The 20,861-nt window shown below is 41.5% G+C and overlaps 1 protein-coding gene and 1 long non-coding RNA gene across 2 annotated transcripts in view; one reads left to right on the top strand and one right to left on the bottom strand.

Moving 5' to 3' along the window:
* The window catches only part of LOC124866172, a 34,160-nt gene that overhangs the window by 10,593 nt on the left and 2,706 nt on the right, over nucleotides 1-20,861 (top strand). Inside the window, exon 2 of the long non-coding RNA XR_007037740.1 lies at nucleotides 2,420-2,472. This is a non-coding gene — a long non-coding RNA (uncharacterized LOC124866172). The remainder of the gene's footprint in view (nucleotides 1-2,419; nucleotides 2,473-20,861) is intronic.
* The window catches only part of wdr73 (WD repeat domain 73), a 37,190-nt gene continuing 18,826 nt past the window's right edge, over nucleotides 2,498-20,861 (bottom strand). Inside the window, exon 10 of the mRNA XM_047361844.1 lies at nucleotides 2,498-4,585. The gene's annotated coding sequence lies outside the window, so the exon portion shown is untranslated. The remainder of the gene's footprint in view (nucleotides 4,586-20,861) is intronic.

Here is a 20,861-nt window from a genome sequence, read left to right as displayed (position 1 = left end):
TGTGCACGGTGGCTCTGGATGTTTCTACTCCAGACTCAGTCCACTGCTTCCGCAGGTCCCCCAAGGTCTGGAATCGGCCCTTCTCCACAATATCCCTCAGGGTCCGGTCACCTCTTCTCGTTGTGCAGCGTTTTCTGCCACACTTTTTCCTTCCCACAGACTTCCCACTGAGGTGCCTTGATACAGCACTCTGGGAACAGCCTATTCGTTCAGAAATGTCTTTCTGTGTCTTACCCTCTTGCTTGACGGTGTCAATAGTGGCCTTCTGGACAGCAGTCAGGTCGGCAGTCTTACCCATGATTGGGGTTTTGAGTGATGAACCAGGGTGGGAGTTTTAAAGGCCTCAGGAATCTTTTGCAGGTGTTTAGAGTTAACTCGTTGATTCAGATGATTAGGTTCATAGCTCGTTTAGAGACCCTTTTAATGATATGCTAATTTTGTGAGATAGGAATTTTGGGTTTTCATGAGCTGTATGCCAAAATCATCCGTATTAAGTCAATAAAAGACCTGAAATATTTCAGTTAGTGTGCAATGAATCTAAAATATATGAATGTTAAATTTTCATCACGACATTATGGAAAATAATGAACTTTATCACAATATGCTAATATTTTGAGAAGGACCTGTAGATGCCCCAGCCACCTCAACTGGCTCCTCTCGATGTGGAGGAGCAGCGGCTCTACTCCGAGCCCCTCCCGGATGGTCGAGCTCCTCACCCTCTCTAAAGGAGTTCCCGGCCACCCTACTGAGGAAGCAAATTTCGGCCGCTTGTATCCGGGATTTCGTTATTTTGGTCATGACCCAAAGTTCATGGCCATAAGTGAGGGTAGGAACGTAGACCGACCGGTAAATCGAGAGCTTCGCTTTTCAGCTCAGCTCTCTCTTCACCACAATGGACGGTCCTCTTGAAGCCAAGGTTTGACTATTGAGCGGACTCTCCTCTCCAATACCCTGGCGTAGGCCTTACCAGGGAGGCTGAGGAGTGTGATCCCCTTAACGTGGTGGATGGGTTTGAGTGCACGAATGATCCTAGAGGCTATGTTGTCTGGGGCTTAAATGCCTCTGGTAGGGTCTCCCATGGCAAACGGGCTCTGGGTGACGGGTCAGACAAAGAGCAGTTCAAGACACCCTCATGAGGACCATTATATCGAGGCACGCGACGTTGCCCGCTACGGCGGAGCCGGGGTCCCACCCTGGAGCTAGGCTTAGGGTCGGGACTCGTCGGAGAGCGCCTGGTAGCTGGGTTGCTCCTCGCGGGACCCGGCCAGGCCAAGCCCAAATGAGAGATGAGAGGCCATCCCCCAGTGGGCCCACCACTTGCAGGGGGAACCATGAGGGACCGGTGCAAAGAGGATTGGGTGGCGGATGAAGGTGGAGACCTCAGCGGCCCGATCTCTGGATGCTTAGGCAGGCTCTAGGGACGTGGAATGTCACCTCGATGTGGGGGGAAGGAGCCTGAGCTTGTGCGGGAGGTCGAGAGATATCGACTAGAAGTAGTCGGGCTCACCTCCACGCACAGCGTGGGCTCTGGAACCCATCTCCTCGAGAGGGGCTGGACTCTTCTACTCTGGAGTGGCCCACGGGGAGAGGCGGCAGGCTGGTGTGGGTTTGCTTGTTGCCCCCCAGCTCAGCTGTCTCATGTTGGGGTTTACCCCAGGGGATGAGAGGGTCGTATCCCTGCGCCTTCGGGTTGGGGATAGGTCTCTGACTGTCGTTTCGGCCTACGGGCCGAGCGGTAGTGCAGAGTACCCAGCCTTCTTGGGGTCCCTTCTGGGGGTGCTGGATGGTGCCCTTCCCGGGAACTCCATTATTCTGCTGGGGGACTTCAACGCCCATGTAGGAAAAGAGAGTGACACGTGGAGAGACGTGATCTGGAGGAATGGCCACCCCGATCTGAATCCGAGTGGTGTTTCGTTATTGGACTTCTGTGCTAGTCAAGGATTGTCCATAATGAAGACCATGTTCAAGCATAAGGGTGTTCATCAGTGCACTCGGCACCAGGACACCCTAGGTAGGAGGTCGATGATCGACTTTGTTGTCGTATCATCAGACCTTCGGTCGCATGTTTTGGACACTCGGGTGAAGAGAGGGGCTGAGCTGTCCACTGATCACCACCTGGTAGTGAGTTGGATCTGCTGGAGGAGGTGAAAGCCGGACAGACTTGGCAGGCACAAGTGCATAGTGAGGGTCTTGTGGGAACATCTGGCAGAGCCCTCGGCCAAACACCTACTAGTTGAGAACTTCCAGTAGATGATTAGCTGAGGGATGAGACATCTGTTATCTCCTGTGTCAGCTCTCTACTGGAATTTTATTCTTGTTTCTGAAAGACAGGATCCCCAGACATTGTTCATCTACTGGAGATAGCTTTTTTTTTTTACCTGACTTTTCTTCTTTTCTCCCCGACGTTGTTCGTCTTTAGATACCTTCTGCAGAATATGCTGTCATGGTCAGGAACAAGGACTGGAGTACATAGTGAGTGGGAAAAAGTCTTTAATCTTTAAAACGTTTTAATCCAAAAAACTTTTAAAATATCTGACTCTGGTTGGTTTGATCCAACAGAAAATAATTTAAAAACAAAATTACTCCAGGCTTTTTAGCATTCCTTTTTTTTTTTTGTTAATAAAATTACTGTTTTTATAAGAGTTTGACCAATACAGGTTTTTTACATAAATTCAAAAATAGATTTTCTAACATCTTTTGAAGGTAATTACTGCGACTACAGTGACAACAGGAAGTGTAGGAGACAGTTCTCTAAATGCCTTCCTTCTCATTGTGGTTTTAAATGTTGCTTTACTGTCTGGATGATTGTTAAATAAGAAAATCAACCATAAAAAAATAATTAAATGTCTGAGATTCTGGCAGCTCGAGCAGTGATTTACGCTACAGATCCCGTCGGTCTGCAGGACAGGGCCCTTCCTTCGCTTTCATTAGCTTCAAACGCACCAGGAAAGCATTTTACTGAATATTGTGACAGTTTCTGAAATTGAAAACTGCAGCTGCTGCTTAAATAAAAAAAATGATAATGGGGATGGGAAGAGAAACATAATTTTTTGTCCCTCCTACAAAGTACATAAAAACATTAATAGCATCTTGCAAACATATTCATCTCTAGAGATGAAACTCTGACCAACTGGTCAGTTTGTGTACTGTTTAAACTGTTTCCCATGTAAGAATTTGCTGTGTTCAGTTGGCTTTAGTTGGTTTGACCAATCATGTAGCCTGTTATCCTTTAGCAGGTGCAGTTAACTGTGTGATCCAAGGTCTTTCAGTCATCATGCAAATAAGTATTGGAACAAGCATGTTAAAGCATCCTCAGAGCATGATCTTGCCACCACCAGGTGTCACTGTGGCGATGGTGGTAATGTGCAGGTTAGTTTTTCTTCAGAGTATTTTCCATGTCGGCGTAAAACGTTTGCTTCTACATAACTTGTAGCCAAGTTTAAATGGGACTTCCTCTGGCTTTTCTCTTTCCTGTCTTCTACAAGGGTCAGATTTGTAGAGTGCATGACCATCAGTTGGAGAAATCTTCCAACATGAGCTGTGAATCTCTGCAACTCCTCCAGAGTTAACATTGGCCTCTTGGCTGCTTCTGTGATTAATGCTCTTCTTGCCCAGCCTGTCAGTTTAGGTCAAGGGTGTCAAACTCAACCCCCCGAGGGTCGGTGTCTCCTGCAGCATTTTGATATCCCAAATCTACCACACTTGAATCAAATGACTGAATTACCACCTTATGTACTCATGTTCATCAGAGTACTGTTAATGACCTAATTATGTGTATTCAGGTGTGTTGACAGAGAGACATATCGAAACGTTGCAGGACACCAGCCCTCTTGGGCTTGAGTTTGAACCTGTGATTTAGGCGGACCTCCATGTCTGGTAGGTTTGCAGTTGTGCCATATTGAACTTTCCTTCAGTTTCAGGAACAACAGGCCTAACTCAAAGGTGAGCGGACTTTTGTTCAGTTCTTCTGAAAACGTTTTGACTCCTATCCAGGAGTCTTTGTCATTTCTGGAGGCTCGCAGTTGAGCAACCTGGAGTTAGGAGCTGCTGTGTGGTTGCCTTCGAGTTAAGCCAAGACCCGTATGGCTGAGAATTTTCAGTCAGGTTCAATTTCAGGTACTAATTTGCGTTTGTAGATTTAATAATATTCCAGTACATTAAAGCATGTTATTTAATATGACAACTTTAAGGGTACATTGTAAATTCTTTAGGGTCATTTTTGTGCTATAATTTATATAATAATAATAATAAAGAGACCTGTTGTTTTTTGTCTTTGAATGGATCCATGCAGTTTCAATGCTGAACAATAAAGATCAAATATTATATGATACAGAGGCCTGTAGTTGCATTGAAGCTCTTTTTAGTTTCAGAAGTCTGAACTCCTGTGAGCCATGCAAGCAAATCCTGATGGTACTTAAATGTCATTTATTATGTGAAAGATGATGCTTGTTAGTCCAGCGCCTTGTTTCTTTTTCAGTCTCTAAATTATTAAAACCATAGAAGGTAAAGTGATGCTTGTAAGATAGTCTCCTCGTCGTGGAGCACCAGTTCATCTCCCAAATCTTTGTCTTCCTCTTCCAGTAATCTATGGAAAATAACAAAATATGAATAATTACATAAATGGCGCATGACCGTTAAATCTTTTTCTCTGAATTCTCGGGAGATATTGTGAAACTTACTGATTAATTCAGTTTAAAGTTATTTTCAGTTTACAAACCTTTTATTGAGTTTATCTCTTCTCACTGCCTGATGCAACATAATCTGATCGTGAAGCTGCAGCTGCTGAATGTTAATTCACCAGAGCAACAGCTAAAAATGCTGCTTCATCCCAGCTCTGTCATATTAGGCTAACTTTTCTTATTAAAATAGATTAAATAAATCCTATTTGGTGAAATTAAAACTAAAACTACTTTCACAGCAGTCATCCCTATCTGGGAAAAAAATATTCAGACTGGCTGAGATGAATGTTTTAATCACTGTATTACATACAACAACAATAATAAGCCTCAGAGGTTAGCTGCCTTGCTTTCCAAACTGATGACCTTCTGTTTGGGTCAAATATGAGGACCATTATATTGATTATTGTGTCAGGAAATTGGACACAGACCTTCACAGTGCAGCTCTTTTGTTCTCAAAATGTGAATTTTACTAAAGCTACATCTTTCCAGAGGTTGTAATTAACCGCTAGCAATAAAAATTTCATCTCTGTTACAGAAGCAGATCAGAGTGAGAGATTTGAACTTTTAATGATAAACACAATCTCTCTCTGATTAAAAGTATAACTCATAAGCAGGACATAACGTTCCAACGTTTTATCTGCTGCTGTGATCACATGAATCCGGCCAGAATTAGCAGAAATTCAACTGTTTCATGTTTATGTTAATGAGGAGATTCACTCAGGAACTACTTCTGCCGCCGTTATAACACAAGCTTACTTTCACACTACACCAGTTGTTGGGTTTCATCAGATCACTGGGGTGACTTTATACAACCGTGTGAAGTTCAAGCTGAAAAACACAAACTGTATGAGCTTTGAATTCTTGGAAAAATGAGGAACCAGAACTTCCAACTAGTTTGTATGATACAAAAAAAAAGAGCGGACTTCCATCTATAGGAACAATAATAATATATATTTATTAGCTATACATTTTCCCAGTTTGAAGGATGCACAGCTAGTGACAGGATTTTTCTTTTCTTATTTTGGGTGTCAGGGGGAAGCAGTAGGAGGGAGAAAATAAAACTTGAAACTTCTTAAAATTTGATTATGATTCAGAGAGCTATGATGCAACAACTGATTGGAAGCAACATGCCTTAGCAAAATTTGATCCTTCTCATGTTTCATTTAAAAAATATATATATTTCCGTTTAGTTTTACAGCCTGCATACGGTGCAGGTCTTATGAAGTTTCTCTTTGGTGCAGAGGGTGCAGGTATAGAGCAAGGTTTGTCTTTGCTTTCCTCAGTTAGTTTAGCACTTAACAATTAGGTAGTCAAGTTCTGATGTTCGTAAATGGATTTATAATCATCCATGTCCACATTGCAGTACATTATACCCTGCAACCCGCTGCTTAGGCTCTAGTGCTGGTCTAAGTTGTTTGCAGGGACAGGCAGCATACACAGTAGAGGATTTTTTTTTTTTTTTCATCCACTGCTAATTTTTTACTAAACCAAAATGTTAAAAAATAAAAATAGAAAACAGGCTTATGTGCCAATGTGGTTATTCCCAGATCATTATCTATAAAGCTCAGATGTCCACAGAATCACCACCTCCATGGGAAAGACCAAAGAACATCAGGAACAAGATTGTAGATTTGGACTAAACCATCAGCAAGAAGCTTGGTGGAAGAGTGATGACCCCCGGTCTGATTACTGGGAAAGGGAGGAAATGACTGAAGTATCATCTGTAGCCCTATCTCTGGAGCTCCATGCAGCCCTACGTCTGGAGCTCCATGCAGCCCTACATCTGGAGCTCCATGCAGCCCTATCTCTGGAGCTCCATGCAGCCTTACGTCTGGAGCTCCATGCAGCCCTACGTCTGGAGCTCCATGCAGCCTTACGTCTGGAGCTCCATGCAGCCCTACGTCTGGAGCTCCATGCAGCCCTACGTCTGGAGCTCCATGCAGCCTTACGTCTGGAGCTCCATGCAGCCCTACGTCTGGAGCTCCATGCAGCCCTACGTCTGGAGCTCCATGCAGCCTTACGTCTGGATCTCCATGCAGCCCTACGTCTGGAGCTCCATGCAGCCTTACGTCTGGATCTCCATGCAGCCTTACGTCTGGATCTCCATGCAGCCTTACGTCTGGAGCTCCATGCAGCCCTACGTCTGGAGCTCCATGCAGCCCTACGTCTGGATCTCCATGCAGCCTTACGTCTGGAGCTCCATGCAGCCTTACGTCTGGAGCTCCATGCAGCTCTACGTCTGGAGCTCCATGCAGCCTTACGTCTGGAGCTCCATGCAGCCCTACGTCTGGAGCTCCATGCAGCCTTACGTCTGGAGCTCCATGCAGCCTTACGTCTGGAGCTCCATGCAGCCTTACGTCTGGAGCTCCATGCAGCCTTACGTCTGGAGCTCCATGCAGCCCTACGTCTGGAGCTCCATGCAGCCTTACGTCTGGAGCTCCATGCAGCCTTACGTCTGGAGCTCCATGCAGCCTTACGTCTGGAGCTCCATGCAGCCTTACGTCTGGAGCTCCATGCAGCCTTACGTCTGGAGCTCCATGCAGCCTTACGTCTGGAGATCCATGCAGCCTTACGTCTGGAGCTCCATGCAGCCTTACGTCTGGAGCTCCATGCAGCCCTACGTCTGGAGCTCCATGCAGCCTTACGTCTGGAGCTCCATGCAGCCCTACGTCTGGAGCTCCATGCAGCCCTATCTCTGGAGCTCCATGCAGCCCTACGTCTGGAGCTCCATGCAGCCCTACGTCTGGAGCTCCATGCAGCCCTATCTCTGGAGCTCCATGCAGCCCTACGTCTGGAGCTCCATGCAGCCCTACGTCTGGAGCTCCATGCAGCCCTACGTCTGGAGCTCCATGCAGCCCTACGTCTGGAGCTCCATGCAGCCCTACGTCTGGAGCTCCATGCAGCCCTACGTCTGGAGCTCCATGCAGCCCTACGTCTGGAGCTCCATGCAGTTGGGACACAGTCACCAGAAACATCATTTGTAGCAGATTAGACAGAAATCTCTAAAATGTCTTCCGTTTGCCTTAGAATACCACAGTGGAGTTCAGAAGCGGTCAGATGATACAGAAATGAATCTCTTTGCAGTCAGCTAAACCAGCTGACCCTAACCTTTTAGAGGAAGAAACACAAAAAAGAAAAATCCACAGTCTGGAATGGAGGTGGAAATATCATGCTTTGGGGCTGTTTTTCTGCTAAGGCTGAAGTGACTTTACTGCATTAAGAGCAGTAGATGGGATCATGTATGTTAAAACCTTTGACAACAACCTTCTTCCCTCAACCAAGAAACCACAGATGAGTCATGTCAGGGCTACCCCAAATATACCAAGAATGCAACAAAGAAGTGGCTAAAGAAGAAGAACATTAGGGTCCCAAAGTGTTTTACACAAGTCTCCAGACCTGAAGACAACATAACATTTGTGAACGGATTTAAATTTTGCCAGGAGACCTAAAAGATTCAGATTCTGTTAAAGAGAGTTAAAGCCTGCAATGAGATATTACCATTTTCATATGAACAACAAAGCAAAGCTAAAATTACTATTTGTGTAACGGCTGTTAGAGCACCAGTTATATTACCCACAGAGCAGAACTCTCTACTCTCACTGTTCATAATGGAGCCCAATCAGGAGCTCATTCAGAACCAGGTTGGACCTCTTCTGGCTCAAACTTTTTCTTTCTCTCTGTGTGTGTATTTAGTCATTTTCTGTGGTCAGAGTGGCTCCGACATTCTTTTAAAACACCTACAACTCTCATTTTCTCAGCAAGTTCACTTTTCTTATTTTACTTCCCCTTTACTTCAAAACTGACCTTTTCCTGAGTTATTTTCATCTGATTTTTGCTTTTGACTCAATGTGACGAACAAAATATTTTGTCCTTCTAGTTTATTTGGCTCTCCATCACGTTGTTACTTTGGTCTCCATGGGGTCTCTTTGGGCTTTCAGGTACTTTTACGCTAATTTAGCTGATTTATCACTGAATCCATTCTTATTACAATGCTGTTTAGAAGAATTTTATTAAATTGTAAATGAATCTGTATTATTAGGGTCTTCTTCAATCCCACCTTTCTTGTCACATTACAACAATCCTCTAAATATTTCCTTGGGATTTTATGTGACAGACTAAGACAAAGTGGATCATAATTGTGGAGTGGACCATTTGTTTGCTGAATATTGGACCATTTGCACGTTGCTGGACGCCACTATGCCCTTTTCAACGTCATCGGCCATTTTGTACCGCAGGATAGCCTGTTCCTACAAATCCCGGCGGGCACCGCGTCTGATATGACGGGGCGTCCCAAGTCTGACGTCACAAGACACTATATAGAAAGGCGCCCATTTTGAGGGCTCGCCTTCAGCTGGCGACCGTGACGCGGTGACCACGCAACTGAAGCATCATCTGGAGAAGAATCCCGAGTGGATTTCATTTATTCTCCTTTGTTGGCCAACGAAAAATTCATGAACAAGGTTTCTGGAATGAGAAGGCCAGAAATTTCACTTTGCCGATTGAAGACGTGAGTTTAACACGTAACCAAAACCACGGAGTTTCAAGGAGACGCAGCTTTCCCTCCTTGCTCGGTTCTAGTTGACTGCTGACGGTCAGATCATATTTTTCCTTTTTGCGAAGGAGGTCAAAGGACGAACATTGACCGCTCTTCCCGAAGTTAACTGTGGACGCAAATTAACTTCCAACTTTTTTTCCCTCTCTTCAACTCTGACTCTTCAACTCTTCAAGACAACGACAAGTAAAACCCATCCTTTATTTTTATTTCTTTCTTAGAAAAAAGTTTTATAACGCTTTGTGTGCTCATCTCGCCCAGAGTTGGGGGATGTTTTATGACTGAATTGCAGTTTAAGCTCCGCTCCCCACCACATCCCTTTGTCATATTATCTTTTTTACCATAACTGCTGGTTAATCCCATACACTGCTGTTTTGCTTTATTTTGTTTAGTTAGATATTTTACTCCTTCTTTGTAGAACTTTGCATGTTTGAGTAGGTGAAGATTATTAAATCGAAAGAGTGAGTGTATCAGGGCTGTGATTTAATAAATATTCACATAGATAAAGAGAAGGTGTTTTGTGTTTATTTTGTGCAAGAGTTATTCGTCAGTCAAGATAAGGTTGAAGTTCCCCACGTTTCGGTAGAAACAGTTGATTAAACTGTGACATCTCTGGTAATAGTTATTAATTATTACTGAGTATTTAACGGTTGCAATTATCAAAGGCGTTGAGCCACAATTACAACACCAAAAGACATCTCTGGTCTCGATTCTGTTGGGAGTTATGATTATTGATTGATTAATCTTGATCAATAATTATAATTAAAAATCATAATTTGACAAAATCAATTTCTTAACCAAAATCCTCATTTATGAATCGAGACCAGAGATGTTTCTCGTGTTGTAATTGTGGCTCAACGCCTTTGACAATTACAACCGTTAAATAGTCCGTAATAATTAATAACTATTACCAGAGATGTCACTGTTTAATCGACCGTTTCTGCCGAAACGTGGGGAACTTCAACCTTATCTTGACTGACGAATCACTTTTTCACACAATGAACACAAAACGCTTTCTGTTATCATCTATGTGAATATTTACTAAATCACAGCCAGATACCATCCGTTCTTCCGATTTAATAATTTTCACCTACTCAACATGCAAAGTTCTACATAAAAGGGGTAAAATATCTAACTAAGCAAAAATAAAGCAAACAGCAGTGGGTGTGTATTGAATCAACCAGCAGTTATGGCAAAAATGAGAATATGAAAAAGGGGTGTGGTGGTGAGTGGAGGTGGGGGCGCAGCTCCAACTGTAACTCAGTCATAAAACCTCCCCCAACTCCTGAGCAGACAAAGAGTTATAAAACTTTTAGTGGCAAGCTAGCAAGCAGTGAGGTTGAAGACAAAGAAAAATGGGGAATTTCACCATGAGGTTATTTTAACAGTCCAGTCTCACAGCGCACCTCTCAGGTGTTCAATACCCCATAAAACACGCACAGAGCTGGGAGCGCAGCTGCTTCCAGGCATCAACACAGCACATCAAAGTTTCAATAACAGAGTTACATGCACATATCATTCAGAACACATTAGATTCTAACTAGCGAATCTCATCGCACTAAAAGAGCGGTCAGTCTTCGTCCTCTGGCTTCCTTGGCAAAAGGAAAAAAAAATATGATCTGACCATCAAAGTCAACTTGGGATGAAACACGGTAGCGGTTCATCTCTTTGAAACTCCGTGTTCTTAGTTACGTGTTAAGCTCACGTCTTCGATCGGCAAAGTGAAATTTCTGGCCTTCTCATTCCAGAAACCTCAGTTAGGAATTGTTCGTTGTCCAACGAGAGAGAATAAATGAACTCCGCAAGGGACTCTTCTCCAGAAGTGATGCGCTTCAGTTGCTAGTCCGGTCTCCAGCTGAAGGCAGGTTGTTCAAAATGGGTGCCTCCATATATAGCGCCCTGTGACGTCAGACTTGGGGCGTCCCGTCATATCAGTCGCAATGCTCGACGGGATATGTAGGAGCGGGCTGTCCTGGATACAAAATGGCCGATGCCATTGGAGAGGCACAGTGACGTCCAACAACGTGCAGATAGGCCAATACTCAGCAAACAAATGGTCCAACAATTCATAAATGAGGATTTTGGTTAAGAAATTAATTTGGTCAAATTATGATTTTTTATTATAATTATTGATAAAGATGAATTAATCCATAATCATAATTCTAACAGAAGCAAAACATTGTTTACATTTAATTTTACAAATAAAAATCTGAAAAGTGTGAAACATTTTATTGAGCCCCCTTTGAAATACTGGAATAAAATCTAGGTCTAGTTATTGTGTGTTTTCAGTTTTTTTTCAGTGGTTTCTTAAAGAACATCATTATTTTTTCTCTGCCTCTTTCTCTCTTTCATGTTTTATTGATTGATCGATATATCGTTTCCTTCCTTCATATTTCATCCAATATTATACTTTTTTCCCTTTTTATTAATCATCGTATCAACATGTAAATATATTTTTTGTCTGATCGATTATGTAGATTGGTCATTTCTAATGTGTGTGGCTCTAATGGTTTTAGTGGTTTTATGGTTCTTCTGTTTTTACCCTCTGTAAAGCAGTTTGTATCACACTAGGCTGTATGGAAAGTGCACTGTAAATAAAGTTTAATTGAAGCCAAGAGACGTTGGTTACTGTGGAGGAGCTGCAGAGATCCAGCAACTAGTTGTTTTAAAGCCACCAATCGTGGCTTTAAAACTTGACTTAACTAAAGGATTTTCTGTATTTTACTGTGAAAATACTAACAAAAAGTAAGAAATTAGAAGCAAGGTAAGGCTGTACTCAAATTACTCATCTTTAAATTATAAATCCTGTTAGTTTGTGCATAAGTATAAGATGTATAAAACAAAACACTACTTCTCATCTAAAAAAAAGCGTAACATGGTTTGGTCTAAAGTCTGGGTGGAGAAATGTTAGATGTGTATATGGGGCTTTTTTTGGCAAAGAAAAATTAAATTTAATCCTAATGGAGTGAATAGATGACCCTGTGTTTTTATCATTAAAGCAGAACTGTAAGTCATTATTAAAACAGGAGCTGTGATGGACCGGGCAGTACGTCAGACCTTTTCAGGATGTGGATCGACTGTAAATCAGCTCTAAAGCCCATTTCCAGGTTCAGAACAGCCTTTCCTCAAGCTGTGATCAACGTTATCTGTAGCTTATTTAACTTAAAGAAATATAACTGCTTTTTGCAACCTTATTATCTTCCTGCTCCCTTCCAGTCTTTAACAACAATGAGCGTCTATTTCCTTCAAGTTAGGAAATAGATTTAAAGATTATAGGATTTTCTTGTGATAACATAAAGCACAAAACAACGGTCTGATTGGGTTATTGGCTGCTCTTGGAGGCAAAGTGTATAACTTCTAAAGAGATGTTAAAGTTATTATTAGGGATGACATGATATGCTGGCAAGTACTGGATAAAGGTATTTTTAAATGATGACTACAGATTGTCCCTGACTAAACTGAGCTGATGACTCATGCTGATTGCCTACCATCTGGGAGCTTCCCTCCCAATGTGATGGATGGCTGCATTTGACAAAAATAGTTTTCAAAAGTCACAGCCTTTATTCGTGTGCATGGTATTATAGGCCGTGCACAATTTTGTTGCTCTAAAACTTCGCTCTTTACATTGATGTTCAGTCAAAGACAGACTGCATTCCTTGCAGCAGTTTATTTGTCTGTTGATGTGATGTGACGTACTATGAGCTCCCAGCTTCTGGCAGAGCAGTGTGAAGAGCAGCTGAAACACCAGTCATCAGACTTTGTCGTTCAATGAGAAGCACTATGAAGCACGAGAATTACTTTTTCTGTAGATTTTGCTTGTTCAAAATTAACTTGAACTGCATTAAAATGTTACAAGCCAAATATTCAAAGAGTAAAATGAAAGCCTAGCAATCCACAGCAAACTGCTCAGCATAATCTCATCAGCTGGAGCAAAAAGCCAGTTTATCGTAGACTGTAGTTGTCTGTGTTGAGTCGGGTATATCTTCAGAACATGAGGCTGTCCTGCAGAACCTCTCTTTGGTACAGAATATGTCACTATTAAAAAAAAAAAAACCCCAAACAGATAATTACAGCATCCGTATAGTCGGCGAAAGATTTAATTCTTAATAAATTTTGTTTTATTGCACATTAAATGAATGACCTCTGATTAAACTTCACACTGCTAGTATTTTAAATACCCTCATTTCAATTAGTGATTACACAGAATCAGCAGCATGCATCTCATGACTGTTGGGTCTGTTGGTTTTCTATTACTCTACTACACCTACCAGGAAAAATGTGCCTTGTTTTTTAACAAAAACAATGATTGATCTGGTTCGTGTTGTTGGGTTGCTAACTACATGGCGTTGATTCTAATGAAGCATTGGACTAGACCTCTGTATGTATCTGCACATCTCTAGTTGTTTTGGTTTGTTTTGCAGTCCTCCCTGAAGTGTTGCCAAACTGATGTGTTTGGAGGAGCATTTCAAGTTGAAATATCCTAACAGACGCTTGATGTTTGATTGCATGGTGTGTCTGTGATCTGCACCACTGAGAGCAGACTCCACATGTCATAAACATGATTTGTTTTTGGATGAAAGACTCAGTAATGCAGCATCAACAGCTGGTGAACAACCAACAAGCACAGCTTTCAATACCAAATAAAAGGTGAAGAAATGTCATTGGACTTTCTGCACCGATTTAGAAGGCATTCATGTGAAGCCCTGATGTCTACATTCCTGAGTTGCTGTAATTAATTGCAATGTGTTGTTTTTTTTTAACAATACTGTATCATTAAAGCCATCCTTTCTGCTTTTTGAATAAAAATGTCATCATTTTATCTTTTGGGAGCAATGTTCTGATAATTGGCTCATTAATGCTATAGTTTTGGCAGGTGCTCTGTTTTGAGGTCACTCTAACCTTCACCTTTGACCACCAATGGTGAAATGGCCTGGTCTTTGGTCCCAATAAACATTTGTGACAGGTACATTCATATTTTACTGAGGTGTTGTAAAATAATCACACTCACAGGGATAGTTTTTTTGCAACTCCAACAGCAAAACAAATCTATAAAAAAGTTGCTGTGAGAAATGTATGACCATTTTTAGTCAAACTATTTACTATTTTCTAACAACACAGCAACTCCGGAGACCTGAATATGAGCCCTTATCTCATCAGAATAAAGGCATTTTTAGTATTGCTAAATTTTTTTAATATAATTAAATTTGCAATAGTTTAATATAAGAAAATCCTTTTTAAAACTGGTTATAATAGCTCAAGTGTCTACATGACAAGGACTAATCTGCAGCTTTAATTTGAATAAAAACACACCGAAGCTATCTTCTAAATGGCTAAACTGGTTTAGAAAACGTTGAAAAGCGATGTGTGTGATTTGCATAAATATAATAAACTGATTATTTTGTTCAGTTTTTCTGTCATTTTCGGCCCTTTAGGAGCCTCAAGCGTCCTCCTGAATGAAAGCCCATTTCCATTGAAACCTGAGGTCACAGACAGGCACTGTGGAGCTTGAGAGCGTCGGTCTCGGCGCCTCACAGTTCAGAGAAGCCAGCCGACTCATTACGATCGTTTAGTGAGGATCTGTTATAATAGCCGTCTCATCGTCGGGCCACGGGAGAGTTCAATGGCATAGCTCGCTGTTCTGTCAGTCAGTGTAATTATAGTCTCTGTTGTCCTTTCTGAAGCCTCCTCACTTCTTCCTCCTAAACACTTTCATACACAGCAGCAAAGGTTCTCCCAGAAGGTTCTGCCAGACATTATGCTTCGTTTGCAGTTTGTGTACTCGACACAGAGGACTTATGTTGCATATTTATTTTTTGACGGTAGGATTATTCAACTTCTGATTTCAATACATTTTTTTAAAAAACAAACGCGATTAAATTTATTGTGAATTTTCTTTAATTCAAACCTCATTAAAATGACACAGACAGGCTTAACTGTGTCCCCTTATGAATATTTTGGTAAACGTCACTCCGAGTTTCACTTTGACATTTTTATAGCCACCAATAATATATTTGTAGCCTAGACCTCATGGGATACTGGACCCTTTATTCATTTATATAACATGATTGCCTGGTTTGGACCTGGCTTTTAGACTTGGCCTAAAATATTTGAATGGGGTTAAGGTCAGGGTTTAGGGTAAGTAATTCAAGAAGCTTAATGTGAGTCTTTCAAAACCAGTTTGGATGCGTGTTTGGGATCATGGCCCACTTTGAAGATCTAGTTCTGTCCAAGTTTCAATCATCTGAAGCATTGTCACCCTAAGATGAAAGAACCTGTTAGGAAGTTCAGAAATTTGGAGCTGTCCACATGGACGAACCAAAGACCTTCTGAAGAAATGTTTTACGGTCGGACTAGACGAAGATTGAGCTGTTTGGCGACAATGACAAAAAGTATGTTAGGAGGAGCATAGGTGAGGCTTTTAACGAGCAACTGTGGATCAGTGGGTTGAGTAGTCGTCTTGCAATCCAAAGGTTCTGGTTTCTTTTCCAGCTTCTGCCACATGTCAGTGTTACCTCTGCACAAAGAGCTTAATCCCATGTTGCCTAGCGATCTGCATAATGAGATTAATGTATGCAATTGGGTGAATGTGGCTCTGATGTAGAGCGCTTCGACTGGTCACTAGGACTAGAAAAGCACTATACAAATTTTCACTAATACACATCATGCCAACTGTTGAGCATGGCAGTGGTAGCATAATGCTGAGGGTCTGTTTTGTTGCTATTAGTTTTTGGGCATTGCACATGGTGGATGGAATAATAGACAAATTCTCAACAGCTAGCAGGACACCGCTGGCAGAGGTGAGTAAGAAGTACAGTGCTTTTAAGAGTAGTTATACAGCACCGTACTTTTTACACATACTTGAGTAGTAATATCAGAAGTGCAAAATCAATAGCACTGCAGCTTATGTCAACTTGGCCAGTTGTCAGAATGGGAACATTTCTGTTTCAGAAAGTTGAAGAACCGGAATCGGACTGGTGGTGGACGGACGTGATGGAAATAAATCCTGGAGAAAATGGAGTCTCTAATCAGTGTTAAAAGAAGCTCAAGATTGTTAGTCTGCTCCTGGTCACATTCCTTATTTAACTGTCATAGTTGGTGTTTGAAAGTCATGAATATTTTTTCCTTCCCTAACCAAACACACATTGACTGTTTAGACATACGTTTCCAACATTACTAAGATCCTTAAACTTTGAGTTTGTGCTAAAACATTTTCCTCCAAATTTTTTGCAACATTTACAACAACATAATGAAGAGAAGCGTTTAGCTTGTTAATAACACAATATAAACTGTCTCCACTGCTCTGTCCATACTCTGTTCAACCTACCTGAATGTTTATTTCAGTGCTGTTGTTCTCCTGTCTTCGGATGTTTTCTCACAGCTGCTTTGCAGGAGGCTTCAAAAACTCAAAAAGTTAAACTTTGAGGGTAGAATTACTTACTGAGCTGCTTCGGTTATATCTGAGGTCCTGCCCTGATGCATGCACACAAGGCAGATGGCAGAAAATAGACAAAAACAAGTATTATAGAAATGTAATGCCATTGTCAAGGTTAGTTAAGATTAGTTAGGATCTTAGTATTTTCCAACCATTGGTGTGACAAATTCCTAAATGTCTCCTGTTTACCAGTAGCAGCATCAGTAAAATAATTCCATACCTCAGACTGAAACAACTGTTTACTATAGACATTATGCCTAATGTCGGTAATTTGCATCATAATTAATATTTAAATTTATATCTACTTTTTATAAAATAACTTGACTTAATTTAGTAGTGGATGAACAGCAAAAAACAATTTATCATAGTTGGGAATAATTCAGGCAAAAAGGGGTTAAACAATATTTCACCAGAAGTTGTTTAAAGGAACCAACAGCGTGCACGGGCTTCATCAAAGGTTATAAAACGTTGGTTCTGAAACGTTGGAGTAAGTGGACATTGAGCATATTAATATGAAACAAGCAATAGTAGTCGCATATTAACATTAGGATGTTGTATGACTGCGTGTGGGTGGGGGTTTGATGGCGTTGCCATACCACTATCTTTCTGACGTTGTATTTAGATGCCTATGGTCATATGTGCTGTTAAAATTCATACACCTGACTGACTATTAGGAGCATCTTCATGACGCAAGTACAAAACCTTGGTGTCCTGGTGCAGAAGCACCTTATGATCTCTGTTCAGCTTAAAATGGTGCTTGTAATACTTTAAATGTCCAACTAATAAACACTGTATTCTATAGAACAGTCTGCATTAGCTTTGAGACTTGGTCGTTGTTTTTAGTTTGCATATTAAGACATAGAAACCCAGTATTTTCTGTAGAAATTCAACAAGTTAGGTCCCAACCTGACATGAAGGAAATTGCCAGGCAGTCTGTGGGTTTGCAGATTCCTACTGCTCATCTCTAGCAGTTGGGCTTTTATAATGACTCATACAGGTCCTTCTCAAAATATTAGCATATTGTGATAAAAGTTCATTATTTTCCATAATGTCATGATGAAAATTGAACATTCATATATTTTAGATTCATTGCACACTAACTGAAAAATTTCAGGTCTTTTATTGTCTTAATACGGATGATTTTGGCATACAGCTCATGAAAACCCAACATTCCTCTCACAAAATTAGCATATCATTAATAGGGTCTCTAAACGAGCTATGAACCTAATCATCTGAATCAACGAGTTAACTCTAAACACCTGCAAAAGATTCCTGAGGCCTTTAAAACTCCCAGCCTGGTTCATCACTCAAAACCCCAATCATGGGTAAGACTGCCGACCTGACTGCTGTCCAGAAGGCCACTATTGACACCCTCAAGCAAGAGGGTAAGACACAGAAAGACATTTCTGAACGAATAGGCTGTTCCCAGAGTGCTGTATCAAGGCACCTCAGTGGGAAGTCTGTGGGAAGGAAAAAGTGTGGCAGAAAACGCTGCACAACGAGAAGAGGTGACCGGACCCTGAGGAAGATTGTGGAGAAGGGCCGATTCCAGACCTTGGGGGACCTGCGGAAGCAGTGGACTGAGTCTGGAGTAGAAACATCCAGAGCCACCGTGCACAGGCGTGTGCAGGAAATGGGCTACAGGTGCCGCATTCCCCAGGTCAAGCCACTTTTGAACCAGAAACAGCGGCAGAAGCACCTGACCTGGGCTACAGAGAAGCAGCACTGGACTGTTGCTCAGTGGTCCAAAGTACTTTTTTCGGATGAAAGCAAATTCTGCATGTCATTCGGAAATCAAGGTGCCAGAGTCTGGAGGAAGACTGGGGAGAAGGAAATGCCAAAATGCCAGAAGTCCAGTGTCAATTACCCACAGTCAGTGATGGTCTGGGGTGCCGTGTCAGCTGCTGGTGTTGGTCCACTGTGTTTTATCAAGGGCAGGGTCAATGCAGCTAGCTATCAGGAGATTTTGGAGCACTTCATGCTTCCATCTGCTGAAAAGCTTTATGGAGATGAAGATTTCATTTTTCAGCACGACCTGGCACCTGCTCACAGTGTCAAAACCACTGGTAAATGGTTTACTGACAATGGTATCACTGTGCTCAATTGGCCTGCCAACTCTCCTGACCTGAACCCCATAGAGAATCTGTGGGATATTGTGAAGAGAACGTTGAGAGACTCAAGACCCAACACTCTGGATGAGCTAAAGGCCGCTATCGAAGCATCCTGGGCCTCCATAAGACCTCAGCAGTGCCACAGGCTGATTGCCTCCATGCCACGCCGCATTGAAGCAGTCATTTCTGCCAAAGGATTCCCGACCAAGTATTGAGTGCATAACTGTACATGATTATTTGAAGGTTGACGTTTTTTGTATTAAAAACACTTTTCTTTTATTGGTCGGATGAAATATGCTAATTTTGTGAGATAGGACTTTTGGGTTTTCATGAGCTGTATGCCACAATCATCCGTATTAAGACAATAAAAGACCTGAAATATTTCAGTTAGTGTGCAATGAATCTAAAATATATGAATGTTAAATTTTCATCATTACATTATGGAAAATAATGAACTTTATCACAATATGCTAATATTTTGAGAAGGACCTGTAGGTTTACTGACAAATGAAATGAGAATTAAATATGAGGTCACCTAGTGGTCATATTTAATGCTATCCAGACACAGTTGGAGCTCTTTACGTTATATGGATGCTGTTGCTCAGTGGTAGAGAGGTGGTCTTCCAGCTGCAAGCTCAGGGGTTCAATGCCCCGCAGCCCAATTTGCCCCAAGGCAAGACACTGTTCCTACAATAAGAAATCAGGTTGACGAAGAAAGAGGTTAAAGAAAGAATCCTGAAAAAAGCTCTGACAAATTTATGTTTCTGATTTATCAAGTTTAAAAAAACCATCAGTCTGTGACCAGAAGTAATGTTTTTTTTAAAGGAAGGAGAATTTGTTCAGCTCTGGTGGGTGTTAAACGTTACCGAGGAGCAGGAGTTCACTCCAGAGCAGAGCTGTTGTCATTATGTGGCAGCATTAGAGTTGGAGGCAAGTCTGAAGACACATGAGGTCAGAAAAGGAGACAGTAAAGTATGAAATTAAGTTCACCCTGCAGGATTTTTTTCCCCCTGAGTTGTGGAAAGAGGTACAATGGTAGACGTACATTTGTCTTGTAGCCTGTTAGAGTATGAAGGTTCTGCAGATGTCCAACCTGTTTTCCGTTTGTCCTCGCTGTGACTGCGTGGTCGGGATTGTTTCTACTATCTGAGTCTCTGTGAGCGTCTGTCTCATCATAGCAGAAAATACTACACGGGCCGATTTGGAAAGTTTAGCATTTAAATGAAAACTAAATCAGTTTTGGGCACAGAGGCTGCAACAGTTCTTCTAAATCTATTTATTCATTTATGTTGTATGACATTAAATACAAAGTATATTCTTAGGATTTAAAATAAAATTGAACCTGCATTTTTTAAAACTGATGAAACAGGTTGCAAACAAATTCAGGCTGACTGTTTGTAGCTTATTATTAGTCTATTTTTACTTGATGCAATGGTGTTTATAACTGGCTCATGTATTGTTGTTGTTCATTAAGTTTATCTTTCTACAACTCCTACCTTGTTCTTCTTCCAGTATTATTAGAGGGCTGATTTCACCTCCAATAGATTTAGAGAAGTTTCCCCTTTTTTGATGAGTAAAACCAATCTGAAACCAGAATACTTCCACTGATGAGTAAAACCTAACATGCACACTTCAGTAACTTACACATGATTTACAATGAGACTAAATTCCAGCCAACTGGTAAATCTGGGGAAAGTCGGGCTGTCCACAAAGTACACTGCTCAAAAAAATAAAGGGAACACTCAAATAATACATCCTAGATCTGAATGAATGAAATATTCTCATTGAATACTTTGTTCTGTACAAAGTTGAATGTGCTGACAACAAAATCACACAAAAATCATCAATGGAAATCAAATTTATTAACCAATGGAGGCCTGGATTTGGAGTCACACACAAAATTAAAGTGGAAAAAAACACTACATGCTGATCCAACTTTGATGTAATGTCCTTAAAATAAGTCCAAATGAGGCTCAGTATTGTGTGTGACCTCCACCTGCCTCTATGACCTCCCTACAACACCTGGACATGCTCCTGATGAGACGGCGGATGGTCTCCTGAGGGATCTTCTTCCAGACCTGGACTAA

The sequence above is a fragment of the Girardinichthys multiradiatus genome, chromosome 3, assembly GCF_021462225.1.
Source record: "Girardinichthys multiradiatus isolate DD_20200921_A chromosome 3, DD_fGirMul_XY1, whole genome shotgun sequence".
NCBI classification, from domain to species: Eukaryota; Metazoa; Chordata; class Actinopteri; order Cyprinodontiformes; family Goodeidae; genus Girardinichthys; species Girardinichthys multiradiatus.
Note: the sequence above shows the minus strand (reverse complement) of the source record. Positions and strands in the feature narration are given on the sequence as shown.